Raw genomic sequence first — 8,211 nt, 5'->3', positions numbered from 1 at the left:
CGCATCGGATGCTCGCCGAGATGCTCGCACTCGGAAGACATTGTCAAAAGTACTACGGCTTGTGAAAATGTTAACTACAGTAAAAAAATTCGCATCCAGGACATTAAAAAGACTATTTACGGCTTAAGTACTATTTATGAATGGGAGTACTGATGGTAGAACTATTTCTGGTCACGTGATCCACTTTTAACCAATCAATAAACAAGAATATATTATCAAACGGCCACACTGCATGGCCCCAACCAGGGCCAAAAATATAAAGAGCTGGTGGACTATCTCTCGGAGTACCATGTCATGTCTCCAGTTGTAACGGCCTGTTAGCAGTTAGAGAGTACTGGCAGCAGTTGAATACTATGTGCAGCATTGTGCAGCAGTTGTAGCCACAGAGAGTACTGACTTAGTGGGTGTTTGTTCCATGTCTTCAAGCTATCAGGTGAGGGTAGTGTGTCTTGGATTGAGTTGAGATAAAATTTCAGCATCTCGGGTGACCAGGAGTAGAGGAGACTATTCCATCTTGTGTCCATGTGTATGGCTGTTACCCTTGATAAACCCCAGGTCCTGGCGACCATGTTGCCCTCTGCATAGCTCGTTGAAAAAAAGATGTCTTTCGCTTTCATGCAGCTCTTTCACACCATTCCACTGTTTCTTTCCTCTCTGTCTCTGCTCTATGTGACCATAGATGAACTGTGTCTCCTCGTCCACAGAATATTTCATGACGTGGTACGTACTTCACTGCATACATTTGAAATGCGTTGTTAAAACTTTCGGTTGGAGGCCCTTGTTATCTCTCTTTCTGTAGAGAATAGAGGGGTTGGCGCATTTCGGCAGGCCTGCTCGACGTCATCTCTTGAGGTAGCGTGTAGCCACAGCTTGAAGATTTTGGGCAAATGACACTGGGAAGCAGTAGATGATGAATTCCCAAGATATCCTGCTCACAATGTGGTTTTCATATATCCACATCTTAGCGATACTTTTGACTTGATCATTGTTTACTCTCTCTAGGAGAGTCTTCAGTTTGGACTCAACACCATATCGAACTGTCGTTCAGATCTTTGAATATCTCTTGACCGAGAAATCGCATGGATGGTTGGTGGATAAACGGGATGTCCTTTCCACTGACGTGACGTTGTGGGTCATATGGTGCATAGGTTGTTGATGTCCTTCCATTTGTCCTGAAAATGTCATCAGGGAAGGGGTAAGATATGTAAGAAGGACTCCCATACTTTATCTTTAAGTGCATGAGATGAACCTGTAATCAAGACAGATAAAGTTAATAAAATAAACCAGAGTATCGATGTCAAAATATCCGTCGTTGCTGGCTCCAGTACTTTTTACTGTGCCGTAAGAGGTGGTTAATTTGTCATTTGTCAGTCGGTTTTGCATTAGAATCTGCAATGAATTTGGAAACCCTTGAAATATAAAGTCATCGTTAATAAGGTATTGCTTCAATCTTTTAAGCAATCTTAAAAGTTTTAAATGAGCATTACTATTACGTGATAACTCCTGTTTTTATGATACCAGCTCATATAATACCTGATACTCATAGCTTCCTCCAGCCAGTCAGTACCTTAGGCAATATTTTATTGTTCATCGTGGGCTCTTTATTACTAATATAGTGATGGTGACTCTAACAGTCTAACCACCTCAAAGTTCACAATTGCCCGTAAGATGGAAGATTGAAGCAAATTATGATACAATGTAATTTTTGTGTTTGAAAGCCATTTTGACTACTTTTTGATGACAAATGGTTTCTTTATCTGTGAGTTCTATATGGTAAAAATTTGGGACCTTATTAATCACAAAACTGCGCACGATTTGAAAACCATGACTTAACTACATTTTGACTTTGTATAGCCGCTCAGTGGCGGCGCTACGGGGTATTTTCCCCAGAATTTGTTTCAATGTTTGTATGCATTGGGGGAGCGGTATTTACCCCCCCGTTTGCCTTCCCTCTCATCTTTGAGGCCAAAACCCCAAAATGAAACAAATTTCCACTTCCATGAAAAATTCGTTGATTTTGCCAACCCTGAAATTCACTTACCCCCCCCCCGAAAATTATTCCTGGTGCCGCAACTGAGCGCGCTATGTGTACAAATTAATTAAGCTAACAGCGCTTTACAATGAATGAAATACAAGCAAATTTACATAATTTATGATGAAACACATACAAATTTGAATGTACCAAGTACTGCTTACTCAAAGATAACATAATAAATTCACAAAGTATATAAAATACACAAAAATCACTACACTACACTACATTTGAAAAATGGAAAGTCTAAAAACTATTAAGATGAGCAATCTGGCTTTTTACGGTCTATATGCTTGTATAGCGCGTAAAAAGGTAAATGTTCAAAACACAATTTGGACATAAAATATTGCAAGAAGATCATATTAAAAATCCTACTATGTTATAACTTTGAGATAACTATGTGACTTCAGGAACAGAGTCATTTAAACACACCTGTTTTCTGACTCTCCTTCGTAAAATGATAGCCTGTTTTTTGTGATTTAGGCTACTTTGTAGATAAGCCCACTGCGTGCCGTTTTCACTTGTGAGGGAAAATAGTAAGTTTGTGTTTCTTACCTACAGCAGATATAAGTGCGGTGAAAGCAATTGTAAGGACAATTAATATCATCATCATTCCACTGGTCTGTAGATCTATATTGTATCGGCTCTCAAAATAATAAGAGAATTAGAGAATTGCAGTCATTCTGGTCCCAGAGACCCAGATTCTGGTACATGTAGTTGTACCTGCCTATCACACGAACAGGCTACCGATAAAAAAGAATAATACCAAACTGTCGCACTCGCGGATTTAAAACTTTGACTGCAGACTGAGAAGTCGGCCGACGTGACGATTGCAAAACGGTATCACAAGAACCACTTGACCAAACCCAGGCTTGTTTGTATGCATTGATTTATTTTCTGATGAAGATTTCAAATATGTTCTGCGAGAAAAATTGCTGTCAACAAAAACAAAATAACAAAGCATACGACTGCTGCATGAAAAGGGTTAACTTATACTCAATAGTACGTATATATGCGCCAAACAAACCCGGATTTTTGATTTCAGAATTGCATAAACATTTGAATGTAAACGATACATAATACGGCCTGACGATGAACCAGGAACTCTGACAAAGCAAAGCGATCGCTTGAATTGAGCGCGAAGCACTTAACCCTTAGCATTAACTTTACGCCACAAATCCATGAAAATTTTGTTCAAAAATGAAAATAGATAGGGAGTGCTTATAATTCTGAGGGGAGATGAAACATACATCTACCCACGCGCAACCACTCCCACACAAAAACACAAATCAGAATCGGAAAAAATATGTCGAAATTGAAATATGTGTGGAATTAACTGAAAGGCCCCAGGTCACTGAAAGAGTTAACAATTAGTCACGCTTTCTTTGTCGTATTTGTACACCAGGAACTTATTTTCATTACCATTCAATACTTGAATTATTCTTTCGCACCAAATAGACGTGCCGATGAGGCTAAGCTTATTGCTTGAAGTTAACATGTTTAACAGGATTTACTCTTAGGGCCCATACAGACTTTTGAGTGGATGTAAAATATTCGAAGCAACATGTCTTCGTTATCCAGCTCATTCAGCTGACACTTTAGTGGGGTGCAGCCAATCAGGTCTCTGCTTTATTTCTACTTCCTTTGCTGTGTTCATACCTTTCTTAGTGAGATACTTGCATTTGCTCCTCCGATCATACTGAACAAAAAAATCCCACCCACCCTCCTAATAGCTGGAAGGGTAACCCAGTTAACCTTATTGTCAAAGATGCAGCTTCAATAAAGTTTATATCAAATTATGCTACTCTTGGCTTTGTCTGGAGGAAATGAACCATGCATGCCGCATAATTCTTAGAGATCACCTGCTGTGTATTTCATGAAACCCAGTATGAGAAACCAAGTATTGGCTTACTTTTCTGGAGATGTGCCATATCCTGCTGAGGTTTTTGTGCTACCAAAGGGAAGGAAACTGGCTTGGTCACTTGAGTGACTGCTGAAACTGCAAACATGTTACCATTCTTTACTGCAGCTAGTCATTATAAGTATGGCCAACAGTCACTGCCTTAGTATATGACAGAGATTAGTGTGGGATAGCTCTCCTTAGAATAACCCAGAAACTGCAAGTGGTGGTAATGTGGACATCACATTGTCCATTGGAAGGCACGAATGTGCAGACTCACCCCCTTCATTGTTTGGTGATCTTGGACACATGATAGCCACTGGGAGTAAATCAAACCTTGTCAAGTATCTCAAGGCTGAAACAGGGCTGAATTAGTTATGTCAACTTGTATAATCACTGATGCCATAGTCGAAGATACTCCTTTCCCTGAAGTGATTTGTCATCTGGCACTGAGAGTATTCATTTCTGCTGCAACAGATATGACAGCAACAGTCTAAAACTAGCAGGATGATCTCGCAGGGGATCGGACGGAAGGACTTATGAAGTCAGCGATCAATATCGTGCACCAGATCTGAAAAGTTTCTTCTAGGTATCAGAGAATAAAGCATCTTTGCTTAAGGAATCTGGAAGGAGCGTTTTGAGCGTTTCGACAGTATTTTTTGTGGGACATGAGAGCACATCAGACATATCGCATTGCATTCTGAATACGAAGAATGTCTTTCTGATATCAAATAATTTTTATTTTTTGAAATTCACAATATAATACCAATTTTATGACAAATTATTAAAATTTGATATTTTTCACAAGTCCTCGTAAGTAAATTTTATAAATCTAATGATACATTCTTCAATTGAAAGTTTTGACCATTCATATTGAAGATATGGATATTTTTAGCAAAAAGACCTATTTTTTTGGTGTTTTGGGAAGAAATCCATTGAGGGCATACGCCACAAATCCATGACAATTATTTTGTTCAAAAATGAAAATAGATAAGTAAAAAATTAAAAAGAAAGGGGAATGCTTACCATACTGAGGGGAGATGAAACATATCTCTACCCACCCACCACCACTCCCACACAAAAACACAAATCAGAATCAGAAAAAATATGTCGAAATTGAAATACGGTATGTGTGGAATTGGTAGCTCTCAGATCTGAAAAGTTTCTTCCAAGTATCAGAGAATAAAGCATCTTTGCTTAAGGGATCTGGAACGAGCGTTTTGAGCATTTCGACAGTATTTTTTGTGGGACATGAGAGCACATCAGACATATCGAATTGCATTCTGAATACGAAGAATGTCTTTCTGATATCAAATAATTTTGATTTTTTGAAATTCACGATATAATACCAATTTTAGAATGCAATTCGATATGTCTGATGTGCTCTAATGTCCCACAACAAACACTGTTCAAACGTTCAAACCTTAACTACCTTTGTGAAAAATGGATAAACGATGAAGAGAGCAACCCACATCTGGGTCCAATGAAGCTGTTCCCAACAGGAAGTATTTATAAAGAGGTTACAAGGTCAAGGAGTGTCCTGCTTACTGATGGTACTGTTTCTGCGATTCCAGATCTACGATCGAGACAAGCAGAGACTGATACTCGCATGATCATCTTACATGCTGTGTATGCTGGCAGAACAGAAGGCGCAAAGCAATAATTATAATAATTAATGCCCATGATACTGATGTTATAGTACTAAGCATCCACTACAACAACAAACTTCTCAAGAACTTTGGATCAAGACTGCACAGGACAGCTACTTACCAATACACCAGATAGCCAATAAAATTGATCATGACCTATGCCATGCACTTCCTCTTGTTCACAGTCTAAGTGGCAGAGATACAACTAGTTTTCCGTAAGTGGCTTCAAAAGTGTAAATCAATACCACTGGATCATTTAGCAGCTTTTGCAGAGGATGACTTTGCATTTACCGCAGAGGTCATCAACCAAGCAAGACAGGTGTTCTTGGCAGTATACTCTTCAGCAGGTTCAACTGGTGATGGATTCCCTTTCTCCAATCCTGATCTAAGAGCTCATAAATTTCTCAACAAGAACGACACACACCTGAAAGCTTTGCCAGCAACACAGGATGGATGGATTCCTCTTTCACTTGAATCGAGCTGCATTTGCGACAATCATTGACAAAACAGCTCACATAGCCCAGCAAGAACTTCCTGACCCACAGGAACGTGGATGGACGCTGGATGGAGATATGTCAAAAGGATGTAGCAGGAATTGTTCATGTGCAAAGCATGGGTGCTAACTGGTGCTTGATCTTCTCTTTTGGTTGGCTGGCCTGTGCCTGTTTCATTTTTCTGAGAAGCAGATTATTTATTTTCCAACAGATGCTAGAAGCATAGTTTTAGTTTTATTAGTAGCTCACCAGCGGGAGGTGGTGTTTTTTTCACTGCCGGCCCCCACCTCGAAGGAGTCTTGATTATAAGAGGACCGAAACTCCCCAAGACAGGTGGCAATCAACTGATGATCCCGCTGGTGAAAGTACAAAACAATTTCCATCTGTGGTCTTTGTGTAACTCAAATATTTCTGATATAATTATAGCCGTTTTTGAAAGTTTCCAAATTTTTTGAGGAGTTTATTTCCATCAGACATTCGGTATAATCGATTTTACGTCATCAAACATTCGTTAGAAGTTAAACATTACCATGATTACTGGAAATAGAATGGGAATAGATTAAGGAGCGAAGACATATTAGATCAAATATTCTACATCCACTAAAATGTCTGTAGCGACCCTTAGGATGAACCCTGCTGTAGTAGTACGAAGGCGATTTTCTATATAGCCCTATCTATAGCCCTGGTATGATACTAAAATAAAGTACAGAAACCAATTTGTTCAGATAACCATATAGCCACATATTCAATGAAGGGGTCCAATTGGGTGCTTTAAGGGCAAATTTAGAAATACCTGAAACAAGTGAAGTCCATTATTTTTTTTAATGAAACGAAGCGTTAGTGTTTTAAATATGTTTGCATTACTAGCAAGGTTCAATAGTCAACTAAACAATGCAATCAACAATGACTTTGGTTGGTTTCAATGTTTTAGTTAGATACAGAGACCCCTAAATTAATGATAACGTAAATTGTTACCTTTTAACTCACCGCCTTACCCAGGGTTAGGGCCGATCATTACTGTCGACCATAACAAAATAAGGCCAAAATAGGTCTCTACAATGACAAATTATTTTAAGGAATATGGACTTTTGGTTCGGTTAAACTATAGTAAGCAGTGTTTAGCAGAAAATCCGGTGAAAATCTGTTTTTATTTGAAGACCAATTGTACCTAAATTTTTGTACAGAGCCAGAATTTCCTAATTTTAAGACATAAAAGGCCCTTTCAGTGATCCTAGCGAAAGTGCAAAAAAAAATTGTGTATAAATTGCATAAAAGTGAAGGTTAAGTCATTATTTTTGAAATGAAAAATGAGGAAAACAACAGTTTTGACAAGGTTGAGGCCCTATTCAAACACGTGTAGCTAATTAAATTACAGATTGATGTAAATGCCCTATTTTTGTCGGCTGAATCACTAGCAGGCAATGTTAGCACATCTATGACAATGACAAAGGTATCAAAATCTGAATTTTGATGATTTTTACGATCGTCCAGACGAGCAAATCACTGATGAATGGGTCTGTTAGTGGGAAATGTTTGTACTTATTTTGGTATCATACCTATACATTGGTACCAAATCAAATTCATAGGACATTTAATATAGGAATGAATGGGGACAAACCCTCCACCATTTGTTTATGTCACAAAAATTGGTATGTAGGACGAGGGGTCATATATAACATTTACATCAGTCCATAATCTACACTACACGAGACAATATCTATTTTCAGACTTTTTAGTCGTCAATACTCCTGCAAGTTGCCATTTACTGGGAAAAGAACCCTGGACCGCATGCTTCAGAACAATGTAAACCACTAGTATGCAGGGGCGCAGCAAGAGCCTCGGGGCATACGGACAAGGAGCAGTGCAGGGCCCTTTTAAAATCTCCCATCACCCTTGTATCATTTTTGCTTTTGCTCTGGGCCCCTAAACCCTCGTCCACCTGCTTGCTATGGCCCAGCTCTCAAACGCTCTCCCCACACCACCCTTTTCCTCAGCCACTCTTGAAGAATAACACACATCACAGATAACTACTTTTGATTTAGACCATTTAATTGTTTCTCAGCAATTTATAAATACACATTATAAGACAGTACATCAATGCGAAAATTACTAGTGGTGGTCGTGTTTTTTTTAATT

This window comes from Amphiura filiformis, chromosome 1, assembly GCF_039555335.1.
Source record: "Amphiura filiformis chromosome 1, Afil_fr2py, whole genome shotgun sequence".
In the NCBI taxonomy this organism is placed as follows: Eukaryota; Metazoa; Echinodermata; class Ophiuroidea; order Amphilepidida; family Amphiuridae; genus Amphiura; species Amphiura filiformis.
This window is presented reverse-complemented; position numbering follows the sequence as displayed.